This window comes from Melospiza melodia, chromosome 10, assembly GCF_035770615.1.
Source record: "Melospiza melodia melodia isolate bMelMel2 chromosome 10, bMelMel2.pri, whole genome shotgun sequence".
Classification (NCBI taxonomy): domain Eukaryota; kingdom Metazoa; phylum Chordata; class Aves; order Passeriformes; family Passerellidae; genus Melospiza; species Melospiza melodia.
This window is the reverse complement of record NC_086203.1, coordinates 18,411,356-18,428,032: the sequence shown is the minus strand read 5'-3', so window position 1 is coordinate 18,428,032 and position 16,677 is coordinate 18,411,356. Positions and strand designations below refer to the sequence as shown.

General features: G+C 38.4%; 1 protein-coding gene across 10 annotated transcripts in view; it reads left to right on the top strand.

Moving 5' to 3' along the window:
• ERC2 (ELKS/RAB6-interacting/CAST family member 2) overlaps window positions 1-15,888 on the top strand; it is a 401,773-nt gene extending 385,885 nt beyond the window's left edge. For all 10 annotated transcript variants that reach the window (XR_010028823.1, XR_010028829.1, XR_010028825.1 and 7 more), the window contains one exon: window positions 12,869-15,888. The gene's annotated coding sequence lies outside the window, so the exon portion shown is untranslated. The remainder of the gene's footprint in view (window positions 1-12,868) is intronic.
• The last annotated feature ends 789 nt before the right edge of the window (window positions 15,889-16,677 follow it).

The following is a 16,677-nucleotide window of genomic DNA, read 5'->3' as shown; positions in this document are numbered from 1 at the left end:
TTTTTTTAATGTGATTTAAATGTACAGCTCACTGTTCTTAGCTTCCCTTCTATGTTTAGTCAAAGTGAGCTGCTGAAGAACATGAAATATATTATTTTATTGGCACTGAATCACAAATGAGTCAGTGAACTTTTTTGCACTTAGAACTAAAATTGGATTCTAACTTCCAAAAATTTATGACAATTGCTCCTTCTTGTGGCTTGAATGTTGACATATAATTAATTTAGGATTTCTTCTTGAGATTTCCTGTCTAGGTTTGTACCTGTCACAAAAATACCCTTGGAAGTTTATCTAACAGCTGGAACACCACGAGAGTCAATTGAAATTTAGCAGAGATTTACTGGGGCCAGCAGGAAGTGCTCAAAGCAGGATGGCATAAATATGCAGAAAGAGCTCTTTTATTTCAGCTGTTTTAAAGGGTCCCAGTGCAGGCTGATGGTGGTGTAATGCTGAAAAATGCTGACACTGTGTCAGCCAGCAGCACCAGCACAGCAAAGGATTCCACAAGCATGGCTTGGCACTTTGTTGAATTGTGCACAGAGTGGAGCTGTGTCTCTCGCCTTCCCTCCATCCCAGCTGCCCTGCAGGTTTCAGCTCATTCTTTTGAGAAACCAGATATATTTAATGGGAATTTCCCACAAAATGGTTTTGAAATCTATTTTGTTGTTCTGCAGGACTAAAGGAATTCAAAATCTAGGTTGCAGTGACTTGAGGGACTGGGTAGATGTAATTACCTTTAGATAAATGTAAAATGAACCATATGGAAGAAAAGTAATCCCAAACTCTTAAGACTGCATAGTAATTATCAACATCTAATATTAGCAATTACTCTTCAGGATGGGATGTTGGAATTCTTGTGCACAGTCCTCTAAAAGTTTACCTTTATTTGCAGCAGTAATAAAAAAGGAAAACAATGTAATAAATAGTTGGAAAAGAAAAAGTTATTTAAACACAGAGCCATTTTTAACCCCTCTACCTGTTCAAGGCTTGCCCACATCTTTGCTATTCTACCCATTTTTGATAAGCCACTGAGAAAGAACAGTGAGCACAACAAAGGCAAAAAAAATTAAAAAGGGGATTTAAAATTGTTTCTATGTAAAGAGAAGCTATTGCAAAATAAATACTCAGTTTGGGAAAGAAATAGAAAAATGATAAATCTGTAAAATCATTATTAATCCAAAGGGGGTGAAGATGAATTGAGTGGTAAATTTTCCTGCAGTATGAACACTGAGTGCAATGGGCTGCCATTGGCTCTGGGTAGAGCACAAGCAATGCTGACTCGGGTATCATGGAGCTGTTGGCCAGGCTTGCCATGCCAGCTGCAGAGACCACGAGGCTGAATGAAACTGGAACTGTGCTGAGTGGTTTGTGGATGGTATTGGCCTCCTGAGGACCATTAAATGCCATGTTCTGGGTTTAGCAGGAGCCCTGAGCTCCTGCAGGGAGCCTGGAGGGAGCACAGGGACACTGGAAGGTGTGAACTGTTCCTGACCCACACTGTGAAATTTGGAAGACAGATAAATTAGAAATCATTGCTGGAACAAACTGTATTTTCTACAATGAGCCTATAAAATATTTTCTGATCATTACTGTGGTAATGCCTGATGATGGAAGGTCCATACCTTGGGGAATTCAAAGTAAAATTTCATTTAATGAAATGAAATATCCGCAAATATTCTATTGGAAAAAAAAACCTGCAAAGGACACAGGTGACCTTCTTCCTCCTCTGTTCCTTTTTCACATCCCCTGTTTGTGAACTTGTGACTTGAATGAGAAATTACTGGGTTTTATTGGTTTTTGGGGGTTTTTTTTTTGTTTTTGCATGATTAACCATTGAGCTCTGCTAAAAAGCTATTCCTGGCTTAAGCAGTAACTTTTGATGATAAAAGAATTGATAAATTACAGTTGAGGTATATTCTAAAAATACCCACAAACACTTGTTCAAAAGAACGAGTAGCTTAGATAAATGAATAAAAAGTTAGCTTGATTTGATCTCTGGAAATGTTTGTAAAAACAAGATTTCCTCATAAAAAATGTGGTGAAGCTGCATTCTTTGACTTAATCCTCACATTTTCATAATACAACATGCTGCATTCAGATATGAAATAATGATCCAGCTGTGCTTCTTTTTGCTGAATTTCCCACATCTTTTTGTTCAAACCCAATGTTCAGCACAGGCCACTGTGTCTCATTTACAGACTGTAAAAATATGAATGTAGAGGTGTTCCTGGAAGTGGTGATCTATATATTATAAGTTCCTATAGAAAATGAGGCAGGATATGCAAGCGTAAGAAAAGAAAAATCCAGAAAATTAGAGTTAAATGGGTTAGATAATTTTGTTTGCATTTAGAGTACTTAATGAGAAATTAAATACAGTTTTACCTTCTTGAATTAGAGAGTTGGTAAGGACAAAGTTTCTGAAAAGTAGCCCTAAAACTATCTTGTCTTTCTTGTAGTTGTTTTAGTGGGAAATATTTTAGTTTAGATGTTGCTCTCCCTAAAATTAATGGAGGAATGAACAATTTTTGTACTGCCATCACTATTCTTATTTTCCAAGTTGTTTCCATTAATTAAGTTCCACTCTGGGCTTTACCTCAGTGGGTTTGACACAATTGTGCATGCACATCAAGGGTATCTTCTGTTTCTAATTAGCAAATTACTGTCCTCAGACCTGCTTTTTATGAACCACTCTTGTCATGTTTTATCTTGTTCTGCAAGAGCTGCAGGGAAAATAGAGGGTGGTGGTGTCACACCAATTCCAGCTGTTGTCCAGTGCCACCTCTCAGCAGGAGCTGGGCAGAGGTTGGTGACAGGGCACAAAGAGCTCTGCTGCAGAGAATGGAATAGAAAAAGTGGGGAGAAATCAAGTTTAAGCAAGTAGCAAAACAGAGAACTCAGACAAAGTCTGGAATGGGAGATTGAGAGGAGAAAGAAAATGGGCATAGAAGAATAGGTCTAGAAAAAAAATACTGCTTAGTGTGAATTGGCAATGAATTGTGGTGATTATTCTTGCTCATTAGTTTCCTTGTCTTGTTTTGCTAAACAGTTTAATTGCAATGCATCAATTTTTTTTTTATAATTGCATCAAGTAGCAAATGTCACCATTGTAGCTTTATATGATTTCATCATGAAATTCATGTTTTTAGTTGTGCATATTTACCTGTCATTTGACACTTGCATGGATGGTTTGAGTATCTTTGGAAATCTTGCAGTCTGAGCTTCTGATCTCTCCAGCTCTTGCACACATATATGTTTTTGAGTGTACAGTGATTATAAAGGTGGTGTTTGAAGATTGGGAGGGAGCAAATTTTTGCTTTATCATTTCCCTTTATGTGATCCTCATTATCATTGGAATGCTGATAAATGTGGGTCCTCAGTCTGCATGGAATTACATATTACATATGTATGCCTTTAGTTGAATGAAAGCCACTAAGGTCCCCTTCAAGATGGAATCTTAAGCCTTTTCTTAATATTAAATGCATTTTTAAGTCTCACATAGAGTAAAAATTTAAAAATTAAAGCATATGTTTGTATGTTTAACAGAGCTGGCCCCTATGTCTTCCCTATCATGCACTGAGAAATGCGTGGGCAGAGCCATAATTGTGGAGAAGCTCATAATATTGGGGCCTAAATTATAAAAATTATTGCATAATTAGACCACACAAGTTAGATTTCAAAATGCTGCGTGTTACTTGGATGGGTATTTAAAAAATAAGTAGCTGTTGAACATGTATGGTCCTGTTCCCAGTGCCACACACAGTCATTGTAATGCTTTAGCAGCTTGAAGGAGTTTAAATGGATCCAGCACTGGTCTTCAAACAGACCAAACCTACTAACACTTGCCTCAGTTGTATCTCTTTCTTCTTAACATTAAAAGATGCAACTGTACCATCAGGCACCATTTTTATAAGCAGTTTTGTGTCATGAGCTATGTAAAATTTAAAAAAAAATATATTTAGGATCATTTGGAGGGGAAGAAGGTGAGAGTATATCTCATGTAGTGTAAAACAGACTCTTTGTGTACAATAGAATTCTGACTATAGTTTGACATAGATTTCTTTTATATTGTTATTATTACTAAAATAAGCATACCTCACAATGCCTTCCACAGAATAATCTGTATTTAGATATACCTGATAGGATAACTTTAGTGAGTACTGGGTTATTAACTAGCAGAACAAACTAAGGAAATGGCATATTAATGGTTTATTCAAATTATGAAGTATAGGTGAGACATACAGCTGTTGGTACAGACATTCAGATCCAGGGTTTTCAGAGCAATACCCTGAAGCTCTTTAGTTTATTCTCAGCTTTAGAAGATGAGAAATCTGAGGTGACTGGGAAAGCCACAGGCACAAGCCGTGAGATGCATCTTTATTTAATTTCTTGTTATTGCTTGGTTAAGGAAAAAATAACCCCAGAAAACTTCCAATAACCTACTGGAGTCGTGTGCCTGAAGGACACCATGCTTATGTCCAGCATTTCTAAGAAGACTTTTCAGGCCTGGCCAAGGATCCACCCCTTTCCTAAAGGCAGAAATAGGAACACACATAAAACATATAAAACACGCATAAAACACCTCAGAACTGCACTCAGCCCTCACCACTTCTCTCCTGCCCAACTCATCCAGCCTTTGGGTGCATCAAAAGAAGGAGTACAGCCCTTGTGTGCCTCTTCACTGGCTGGGATGCTTTTGGATTAAACTTCCTCTCCACAACCACCAAATTTATTAGTATTTACTCTGGTACAAATTCTAGTAACCAATATGCTTCTAACAACAGTGTGGTAGCAGCCACAGTAACTAGAGTTATCCAAGCACAACAGCCAGCCAATTTTAGCTATTAAATATTGACTGACTCTGGTAGGATGCATGAGGTAAAACCCCAAATCATACTCCCTACAACCAGACAAATATGTATGAGATTTTAAGAATTTCCTTCTAGTCAAAAATTATCAGCAAATCTCAAAAGATGGCAGAAAAAACCCCCCATCTCCTACAAATTCTAGAAATTTCCCTTATCCAGAGAAAAGCCACAGCTCTGACCTTGCTTGGCTCAGGCAAATTCTTAAGAACAGAAAAGAAGTGCTCCTTCATTACTGGTGGCCAAAGAAAGAATGTGCTTTGCCCCTGACATAATTTTCATCCCTCCAAAAGGAGTGGCAGCCATTTCTGTGGGTCAGCAGAAGCTGGAGCTCAGCTGTGCTACCAGAGCTGGGGGCACCCAAAGGGCCGCCACACCTGAGCAAAAACCCCTGGAGAAAACAGGGACAGCACCAGGGAAATGCCTGTGCTGCAGACACAAAGAACACAAGATTGCCAAACCCTCCCCTCCTCCTTCAGCTGTGACCTGTTTTTATCCCTCTCTGCACATTTCACCTCTTGCATAAGCTTTGCCTCATCTGGGGAGGAGGGCAGGGGCAGCACTAACAGGCTCCAGGGAGAGACAAACGTTTCAGATGCACAAGTGTTCAGCCAACTCATCCTTTGCTCCCTATCCACAGCCTGGTAGCTCTTGGCAGGGATGAATCTGCAGGGACTCCTAAAACCTGGGACCACAACAGAGTTTGGAGAGGCAAACAGAGCCCTCAGAGCTGAGGGACCACGAGCATCCTCACCAATGTGCAACAGAAACTGTTCCCTGAAAAAGTGTGGTCCACGAGGAGATGGGAAGGTGGATTCTATTCTGTATATTAGGGTTTAGAACTTAAATCTACCCCTCATTAGGTCTGTAATACCTCCTTTCATTAATTTAATTAATCTTTCTTGTCCATTTCACAACCCAGTTTTTAAAATCTGAGTAAAATGTGTATTTTGTCTTAAAGAAATGGGAAAGAAAGTACAGTGGGGAGTCGTTTTGAAATAAGTGGATGCTCATAAGTGAAACTTAACCCAGCTGGGATTTTATTGGGCTTGTTTTTTTCTGGTTTTATTTTGCAGTGAATTTCTAGCAACAAAGATTTCTCTCTCCAGTGAAAATTTTCTCTTTTAAGAGAAAACAGTAAGAGAAAATTTCTCTTTTAAGAGAAAACAGTATCTTGAGGTTTCCTGTCTCTTTTTTTCCCCTTGATTAAACAAAACATGCAGCAAGTTGTAATTAAATTTCAGTTAACAAAGTGCAAAAATACACCCGCCCTCCATCTGCCAAAAATAAATAGTTTGAAAAGTAATTTCACATCCCTGACAATGACGACTGTGTTTATGACATATTTCTGGTGCCATATTCCACTCTCCTATCGCTGCCAGCTTGCATCCAGTATTTAGAAATAAACCAGAAACACATTGAACTTGCTGAACTAGATGTTGCCACACTGCAGCTCTAATGGGCTTAGTGACCACAACCTACAGGGGCCAGAATGTGTCAACAGCAAAAGGGGCAACCTCAATCACTGTCTGTGCTTTTACAAAGTTGTTACATGTTTAATTCTTTGCAGCTTAGTCCTCCTGCTGTTTTGGCTGCTCCAAACCAAGGCTCATATATTGCAGCAGCCCTCTCTACCTCGTATAATGCCACAAAGGTCCCAGCAGGAGACCTTTCAGTGGAGCAGACAAGCCACAGGCGAGGGCAAACAGGGCATCACAACTTCCTAATAAGATGACTTATTAGATTGGGGGCTTGACACAGCGTTTGTTTAACCACTTCTTTTCCCCGGCCGCGGGCGCTGTGCGCGCTCGGGGCTGCCGGCGCTGCGCGGGCTGGCGGCGGAGCGCGCTCCGAGCGCGGCCCCGAGCGGGGCGCGGCCCCGGGGCCGCTCTGTCCCTGGCCGGGGCGGTGACCCCGCTCCGGGCGGCACCGCTGTCGCTGCTCGGTGGCAGGGCCGGCTCCGGGCCGGCAGAGCGCGGGTTAAGCGCGGCCGTGGCGGCGTTTCCTGCCCGCACTTGCCGTGGCCCGAGGCGGTGCCGCGCCGGAGCCGGGCGAGCCGCGCCGGGCCAGGTGGCGGGCAGGCACACCGTGTTATTAGGCAGCACCGAGCGAGAAACCTTGATCTTCAAAAAAAAACCCAAAGAAAGGCCCCTAATTAATCCCGCGCGGGAGAATAAATGGCATTCCACATCAGCCAGGATGGAAAAGGCACCTTCCAATTTCATAGAGTGATCCCTGCTATCGATCGCTTTCAGGAGCACGGTGGGAGCGTCGCTGTTTGAGGCACTTAAACCCAAGAATTCTTCTTTTCTTGTCAATTCGATTTAAATAACAACAACAACAAAAAGTAACAATGATCTCAATGTGCTCTATCTTTAGGAAGTCATAAACGCCTTGACAAAGCGCCCGGTGCCCCGCGCTGCTGAATCCCGGCCGCCTCCCTGGGCGGCTGCGGGGCTCCTGGAGTCGATGGAAACTCTTCCATCATCTTCACTCCAGCTCAGCCCCTTGAAAAGCCCTGCTCTGAAGCCATCCTTAACACTCCCCCTTTTTAATTCAGTACCCAAGTGACATACTGAAGGATATGTCCTGAGTTTTCTCATATTTCTGAAGAGTTTTGATTTGGACCGGACTTGTTTTATGAAAAGAAAAAGGTTCTAAGAAGAACTAGCTGTCTTTTAACTCATATAGCACTTGTCTAATATTGATTTATAAACATTCCCAGTAGAGAAGGCATCCTTGTCCAAATAGTCTCAAGGTTCATAAACTTCATCTAATTTTATGATATAATTGTACAGTAGTTTTCAAGGACTCTTACTGTCTAGAGGGCTTGAATCCATTTGATTTTATTCATCCCAATGGTATCTGCTTTTATCCCTAACTAAGATTAACAATTCTGGCATTATAGCAATATGGAAAGTTCATCACATTCGTGCAGTGATTCTACCACCAGCTGCAGATCCTTCTGAAGTTTACTGTGTAATGAATTTAAAACATAAATAGCAACAAATGGGATAAATAATTTCTTTGCCAGAATTGAAGCAAAGTTAATTCTGTCTTTATAAATAACTTTTTATGCTGGTGGTTTTTTGTGAATCTTTCAATATGTAATTAAATCACACAGTTTCTGGATCTTTCTCTTAAATATGTTTTACTTACGTATTTATCATTTTTAAACTTTTTTGTAAGTAGCTGTAAATCATTGAAAAACTAAAGAGAAGAATGGTTTTAGTTTTACAGTGTAGCTAAGAAGATATTTTCTAACATCTAAGAAACAGACCTCAGAGTTGCTTATTCAATATCAGGAGTTATCATTACCAGGGATATTTCACATTATTATAAAAGAGGGATTTGATATTGGGATATTTTTAACTAGGTCTGAGCTCTTTATTTTCTGAAAGGAGTAAAGCACCTTTTGCTGAGGTGAACCTGAATGTTGTCAGACAGCTGCAGATCTCCCAGGTAACATTTCCTCAAGTGGAGTTTTTAAGAATGACTAAAATTTGTTCTCCCCCAAGCAGGGTGTTTACTTTCTGCGTCCAGTGTTCTCCAGATAATGTGCAGTGCTGCACTTACCTTTAGAATCAAGAAACTTCCTTGAGCATTGCTTTAACCTGTGGGCTTTATTGATTTGAGATGCAAAAAAACATTGTATGGCAAAACTTTGGTTATTATAACCAGATCTAAACAAGAAAGACTAACATCAGTTTTGACAACAAACAAAACCAGTTTTTGTTCTATCGGTTCTGTTTAAGAGATTCCAATTTCAAACCAAACACAACTTGTGGTTATTCTGTCAGATATTTATACAGCCACTGGGGCGCCATAGTTATGCACCGCATACATCATTGTATTTTTAAAATGTACTTAATGAACATTTTTTCTTTTCTGGTAACTACTTCATTGCCTTAAATGAATGCATTCCAATAGAATTTGTAACAAATGAGCACTTTGTGTTTGCATTAATGCCAAACACGTTTAACAAATTTTTAACAAGGAACACTGGCAAAAAGCCAAACTCCTAGAGGGACACTGAAGGAATGCTATAAATTTAAACTAGATTTTACTTTTTCACTCTGCTCAACAAGTGTCTTAGGTGTCTTTGGCATCTCAGCATTGAAAATTTTCTACGTAGGTTGGATACAAATTTATGCCTTAATTATTTTTCTTCTTGGCCCTCCTCACTAGAGATTTCCACATCGATATAACAGGCTTTAACAGGTTACTGTATTCTTTAGAAAGTGAGAGGTGGGTTTTCTTTCTTTCCTCAAGAGTTAGGCCAGGAGGAAGTAGCAAAGCCAGCATTTATTGTTGGGCTGTAATGACAGGGAGGTTCAAACAGCACAGGTTGTGCCATTGTCACATCCTGTGTGAGGGACCTCTGCAGTGGCGAGCCCTGCAGCAGATCTGTGCTACCCAATTTTGCTGCTTGTGCTGAGTTGCAAATATCTGGGCTGTGATCGTGTTTGCAACTGCACTTCAGGGGCAGGGGAAACAGCCCACAGGGCTCCCCCTGGCCCCAGCTCTGAGCTCACACAGAAGCCACGAACAGATTTTTGGCTGAATCAAACTTCTGGGGGGTTTTTCAGTTGTTAAGTTATGCCCACATGGTACATGTCAGTACAGACCTTGGGAATCACCTACTCTGTAATACATGTTCATATTAAAAGTGTTACAAGTAGCTCCACAAACCACATGCTTGCTCTTTACTTGTAACTTAATATATTAATTTAATTTTTACTGTGTTATTTCAGTTTTAATCAAATACAGGAACTGAAAAATAATAATACTTAGCACTCATCCAAGACTTTTTAGGCACATTACAAACATTAAGCCTTGCAAATTGCTGTGAGGAGCCTGATGTTATGCCTGCTGTAGCAGAGAGCAAATTAAGCACAGAAAAATGATATGACTTTTTCCTTAGTTCCACAATAGACTGGCAGCAGGGGCAGAATTTAGAGTGTCAGGGCTTTTTCTTAGTTAATAGAGTCATTCTTTTCTTGGTTTTGCACAAAGGTAAAAATTGAGAATGCTTTTTTTTCCCCTCCCTCCTATAATTTACATGATGTTGTTGCAAGAGGCATAGGCAAATTCCAGGACATCACTTAAGAAAGACTTGATGAGTTATAGCCTTATTCCAGTCTCGTTACTTGTTTCCAGAAAATGAAATAATTTCCCATCATTTGTTGGTACTCTGATTGCAGTAATGATGAATGAGTCTGGAGAAGGAAACTGAGGAATTCATCCTGACAGCTTTTTCAAGGATGTCACATTATAGTGCAGAGGCCTTGTGGTAGATTAGGGAACAGAAATAGCCCTCACAGGTTTTCATTAATGATATCCTTCTCTACTAGCATTTGGTCAGATACCAGTTCCCTGCAATAAAGTGTCTATTCCCTCTCTTTCTTACTCACTAATTACCATATCAGTTGTTGGCCTTTTATGTAGGTACCATGTGTAACAGGTTAGGAGAGGGCAATTTAAGCCTATGTGAATGGGTATCTGTTTTTGTATCTGGGTGCTTGTTGCAAACATTTGGAAAGCATATGGAGCATAATGGACATTAACCCAGATGTCAAAAATAGCCTGCATTTTACTACTGTTATTAAACAGTTTCCCCTTTAACCCCTTTGTGTTTACCCACCCTCTCCAGCTTGTTTCTGCAAATCACTGCTGAGAGGAAAGGATTGGAGGTAAAAAGTACTAATCAGGCAGGTGTCTTTATCCAAAGGAAAAACAATCTGAACAAATATTTGTGGGCTACTACACTTTTATATCTTCACATCCTTCTGCTGTTTTCATTGACTGGTATCTAATGGACTGACAGAGGTGCCAAACTCATAAGACATTAATTTCAGCTGGAGCACTGCTGAATTGCATGCAATTGCCCAATGCATGTTACCAAACTTTATTTCTGTTTTAGAGGTTCAGTGACTTTTACCAAGTGCAGCATTGAAGAAACAAATATAAATTTAATTTACTCAACCTCAGTTGGTATTTGACAGCAATATCCTTTTATATATTTATTTGACTTAGTTGAGAAATACTTTGCATTTCCTACCTGTGGCCAACAAGTTTTTGTTACACTTCCAATACATATATGGTTTCCTGATGAATGGGTGGGTTGATTAAGTGGGTGAGGTTTATTTGGGGGCTTTCATTCTGTAGTAAAACCCCAATGAAAATCTGAGGAGAAGGCTGGAGAGGGATTGCATTTTGTGCTTTGCTGCTGTTCCTCAGATGGGACACTTTATTCTGGGTCCTTATTTTTTCCAAGCATAAAAGTGTTAATTGCAGAGGAATTTCAGCTTGGAAAATAGCAACTACATCGAAGATTTGCTGTGATTATATTTTAGTTGAAAAACCTAGGTATTACTGTGCTGCAGTTTCTGGAATGTGCTCTCCTCATTAATTTATAGGTGTGCTTCCTCTGCCCCAGTATCTCTGTGAATGATGATTAAGAAATTCTCAGCACACAAAAGAATGGGAGCTATGCACAGTTCACCAACGTAATGCATGCACTGACTTACAGTTTTCATAAAAAGTTTGCAACGATTTTATGTGCCAGAACTAGTAACATGATCTACTTTAGGAACTCCCTGGCTTTCCAGCTCTGCAGAAGTCATTTTTAGACTGTTCAAGGGCCAGATCCAAAACTTGTTAAAATCGGTGGGAACCTTTCCATATTTCAGTGGGCTTTGGATTAGTCCCTGAGTGTTCTGACCAGAAGAATTGTACCAACTGCTCACTGCAAAAGTAAAATTCATCTACATTTGTATGACATAAGCTGTTATGTGTGCTTTCCAGCAAGGTGGGAAGTTGAAAATAGGGATTTAAAATAATATGATAATTTATTCTGTAAACAGTGTTTCACTTTACTCACAGAATAATTTATCTGATAAATATTAGATTCTGAAATTATTAAGGAGAATTTTAGTCAAGTAGCTTTATTTGAAAAAACCCAACTTTTCAGCTGTATACAAAACCCTAAGCATTGTATGGCAATTTCTCTTTCATAAAATGGGATGTTTTGGAAACTTTTAAGGTTATATAAATGGAAGGGCAATAATGGAGAATCCCATACATAATGCATTTCAAATTTTCTAGAAAAAAAGTCAGTGAATAAATTAACAATTGCCCTCTAAAGGAATCATTTTATTCCTCCCACTCAACTGATATACAGATAATGTGAATAAGAGCAATTCACTGCTCTCTGTTCAAGCATACCCTGCTGTTTGCTTGCAGCACAGCTAAAGAAAGAACAGGAATCACTGAGCCTCTCTCTGTAGTCCCAATCAGGCAGAGTCCCATCCGCAGCTGGTGGCAGCCAGGGAGGTTCCTCCCGCTGGCTGAGCTGTGCTGACACCGGCTCCCTCCCGCAGCCCCCTGGGTTTCAGCCCAGCCAGGCAGAGCACCTGTGGTTGTGGCTGTGGGGCTGGAAACCTCCTAACACATTGCTGTGCGTTCTAACTTCCGCAAATCTGAGCTTCTTGTGTCCATAAAACCTTTCTCCACCGTTCTGCAAATTAAAGTGAGCTCAAAGCGCTTAAAATATGACAGGAAAATGGTGCTTCAATTTTGGAGGGCTGGTAGAGGTGCTGCACATTCCCACCTGCCACGGAACTGGGTGGAAATAAAGCAATGATTCCCTTGGTTCCCACAGAAAAATATTTAATTTAATTAATAGCATTTCCCTTTCAAAGTTCTGTGCTTGTAGACAAGATCATAGAACTCACTGTTTACAGAATCACAAGCACAACAGAATTTGACATCATAAGAATTTTAAATATTTCTCATGTACAGGGAGTCGTGTCATACAAATTAGCAATAAAACTAATTGCCACCCTATGAACATAAGTGGGTTCAAATAGAATTTAAATGCCTTACTTAATCCTCAGCTCCTAGAAAAGCATTATCTCCACTCATATGTATGAGACTCTTGATTAGATGAGAACTAAGATGCTCAGTCATGTTGTTAATTGGAATTTTTTTTTCCCTTGTTACAGTTGTCAGAGGAACTAGAGAAAAAGGAAGAAAAAACTGTAGCACTGGAAGGTAACAATGATAATCTATTGCATTGGATCTCCAAACATGACCATGATATCCTGGAGAAGATCACAGATGCAGAAAATGAATGCTAAGGTTGATATCTAATGAAATGCTGCATTAATTAGCATTTTCTCCATTATTTCTTGTAGTTCTATTGTGAAATTAGATACTTTGGAAAGTAATGAAGGAGACTCAAGCAGAAATTATAACAGCTTCATTTCTGTCTTTAATGGGTCTTGTGAGTTACTCTGTTTTTACAAAGAAACCATCTGTTCAGAATATAGTTGTTTCATGAAGTTCAGTTAACCAGGTTATTTAGCAAATTTTTGGTAAATTAGTATTGATTTTAATAGGTAATTCAGAGTCCCTAGATGTGGCATCTGCATTTGCTGATTTTACCTAGTCTATTCTAAAGTATCACTTCTATTGCACTAGATTATCAAAAGAGGTATTAGTAAAATGCTATATAAGGGTGTTGGCATTAACTTTACCCCCAGTTAGATATAGGCTTTTCCAAAAAATAAAAACAAGCCTTTACCCTCCTCTGTTTTCTTTTCTCTACTGATAAAATAATATAAATTAAAAACAAACCAAAACCAAATATTGATACTATAACCGGTATTAAGCTCTGGGCCAGGTTGGAAATGAAATCAATTTTTGGTACTAATAACTGATGACAAAGCTTAGTTTTATGAAAATATGGTGTGTGTCTCTGACAATGCATAGGACATCTAAATTGAACATAAATATATGATTATATACAAGATGTATCTATTCCTGGATGGTAAAAGCTTGAGGTGTATATAAATAAATGTGTGTGTGTGTATATGGACATGTACACAAGGATGTATCAACCTCTTACCATCCAAATGCATACATGTTTTCAACAATAAAAGCTGGGACTCTTAAAGAAACAAACAAAAACAAAAATAAAGATGAGATTGCTGTGAATACAGTATATGCACTAGGTCTCCTGTAAATGTGGAACTGTTTGTTATTGTTCTCTGCATTGAAAAACAGTCTCCAACACAGACCCCAATGAATCTTAGATGTTAAAGAAAATACCAATGAACAAACAGCACTTGAAGGCTGTTTGTGTCAACAAAATGTGTCTAGTTAAATAAATTTAAAGCACATGCAAGGAAAAACAGAAATGTGAAGTCGTTCCATTCAGTGAGAAACTCTTAACTGACAGTCAGATCTCTCTCTTCTCAAGGAGAGGTTCCTTCTGACTCCACAAACATTTTCAGTCAGTCTGGCAAACATGTGCAAATGTTTGGCTGTTTTGTTGAGGCATCTTTTTGTCCATGGAAGAAATGCTTCCATGCTGATGGCAGTGGAAATAGAATATCTGCATTTTTAAAGGACAAACAATAAATTTAAGCATGGGTGGCCTTAATCCTTAGTAGTTTTTCTTTGCTGCTGTTAAAAAAAAAAAAAAAAAGAAAAAAAAAGAAAAAAAAAAGAAATCTAAATGGATACTCCTAAAGTCTTGCACTGAATTTAGAAAAATTATTTTTTGAACCTGTGGTGCGATTAACCCTAAACATCCTACATGAGCCATACATAGTAATCCCCTTAAAATTATTGTCTAGAAATGATATTTTATTTATTTGTACCATGATTCTCGGTGCAATCAAGGAGCAATTTATTTGAGCAGGAGTCCTGCTGGATGTGACTGTCTTCAGTAAATAGAATAAAATGTATAGAATTAGCGTAGCGTAGATAATCCCAATTTCATTCATGTTTAAACAGTTTGTCCTTTAACTATCAACGGCATTTTAGATCTTTGTTTTTTGAAACAGCAAAGCTTTTGGGAGTATATTTAGCACATATGACAAATGTTGCACTTGGAAACTCAGACAACAAAACAGGTTTCTGATGACAGATTTGTTGTCACAGTAGGGGACAATCGTCTGTGTCTCTTACAATCAGGTCTTTACCTTAACTCTGCAACCGAATACTTGAAGTAGGATATAAACTAGGGGGGAAATAGGGTCACAGATACAAAGCTGTATAGTTAGATATTTATATGTATGTGCCAATTTTGTCACAGATATTATTTTAGGGGCATTTTTGCTCCACTCATGTTGGTATGAGTATTGATCTAAACTTTTATCAGGGCCTAAAAGTTAGCCCTTAAAGAGGAAAATTTTGTCTAACATTGATTTTTTTTCTTCTTGCTTTGTTTTTGTTGGGTTTTTTTCCTCCTTCTTTTCATTTCATGTGATATTCTATGATGTTTGGAGAAAATCTTTTCATATCCTAAAATAGAATCTCGGGGTTTACAATAAACACTGTGATGTTGGGAAATATTTTATTTGAGCAATGTTTGGTAGATTTTTTTTTCTCGCCCCCCTCCTCTGAGTGTAATGAAGCAAACCAACTTTTGCTTAACATTTAAGATAATGGTTATTATTTTAATGTGAGATCAGTCTTGTACTGCACATTCTTTCTTTCATTTAAATGTACAGTATGAATTTTGTATTTAATGAATTTTGTGTATCCAGTATGCACGTACCTGCACATTGACTTTCATTTGAAAGTGGGTTTCAATTTCCTTTTTAAACAGTGTTTATGAAAAGACCTCAGATGTGTTGACACAAACTATATCCGCAATGTTTCTTTTGTGTGTGTAGGGTGACGTTTGAATGTGATGTTCTGCAGCAATGGGTCAGTATCCCCTATTTACCTTAGATCCTCATTTGATAGTGCTTCTTGTAATAATTTTTTCAAGTGAGTGGCATGTTCTGGATTGTGATATTGATATATGGTTAAGGACATTGATATGAAACTAAGGAATTCCTAGAAATTACCAGTGGGCATGTATTAGACAGTCATTGTAATTTAATGTCTTGTAGAAGTGTAAAGTACCAAGGTATTTAGAGTTCATAACATTGTTATCATGTGTATGGGAAGTATTTAGTGTTGATCAGCTTGTTTATTTTCATCAAATAAACTTTGTTTCTTTCTGAAATCAGTGTTGTGTCATTAAAAGCAGGTTTAATGACTGTAGGAAAATGTGTGAGAGATGTTTTCCACATGGTAAATCTATCACGCTCCTTATTTCTCTAATTGCTACCATTCAAAGTAATTTATCTTCCTGTTGTTACTATCACATAAACTGTTTAAGAAAGCATAAAAAGGAAAATGTCTCGTAGGCCCCACTCCCAGAAATGCTCACAAGCAACTTTAGTAAAGTGAGGAACCATTTTCTGGATGGGGCTCTTACAGAGCAATATGCTTTTGAGTGGGTTTCTAAAACATAATATTCTTGTGTGACCCTGTGTAATTGCATAGAAAATTACATTTTGTTTATGTGCTTTACTGACCAAAAGCCATAAGGTGTGAAATTCTCTGCACAGTCAGCTCCTTTTTCAGCTGCCTGGTAAGTGGTTCCCCGTTTCCATTATGTTCACTTTTTTTAGAAAAGGAACTTTTGTTGATCAGGAATTTCTTACCTCATAGAAGTCCCTGGACCAGCTCAGGGCACACACAGCAGGAGAATAAAAGGTAAGTAAGTATGCATTTTACTTAGCTTATTTAAACCACACAGACTCTTAGTTTAAAGCTCTGTTTCTTTACCGATAAATTAGTTTTCTTTCGTAATAAAGAACTATGCACTAACATAGGATATTAAGTTTCACTTTTAACTACAGCTAAATATACATTTATTGTGTATTCTATTTATGCCTACTTAGCTTTGAGCTGCAATGGTACAAATTGATTAGCAGTAGCTTCTATCTTCTTTCCAGACCTGATAAAT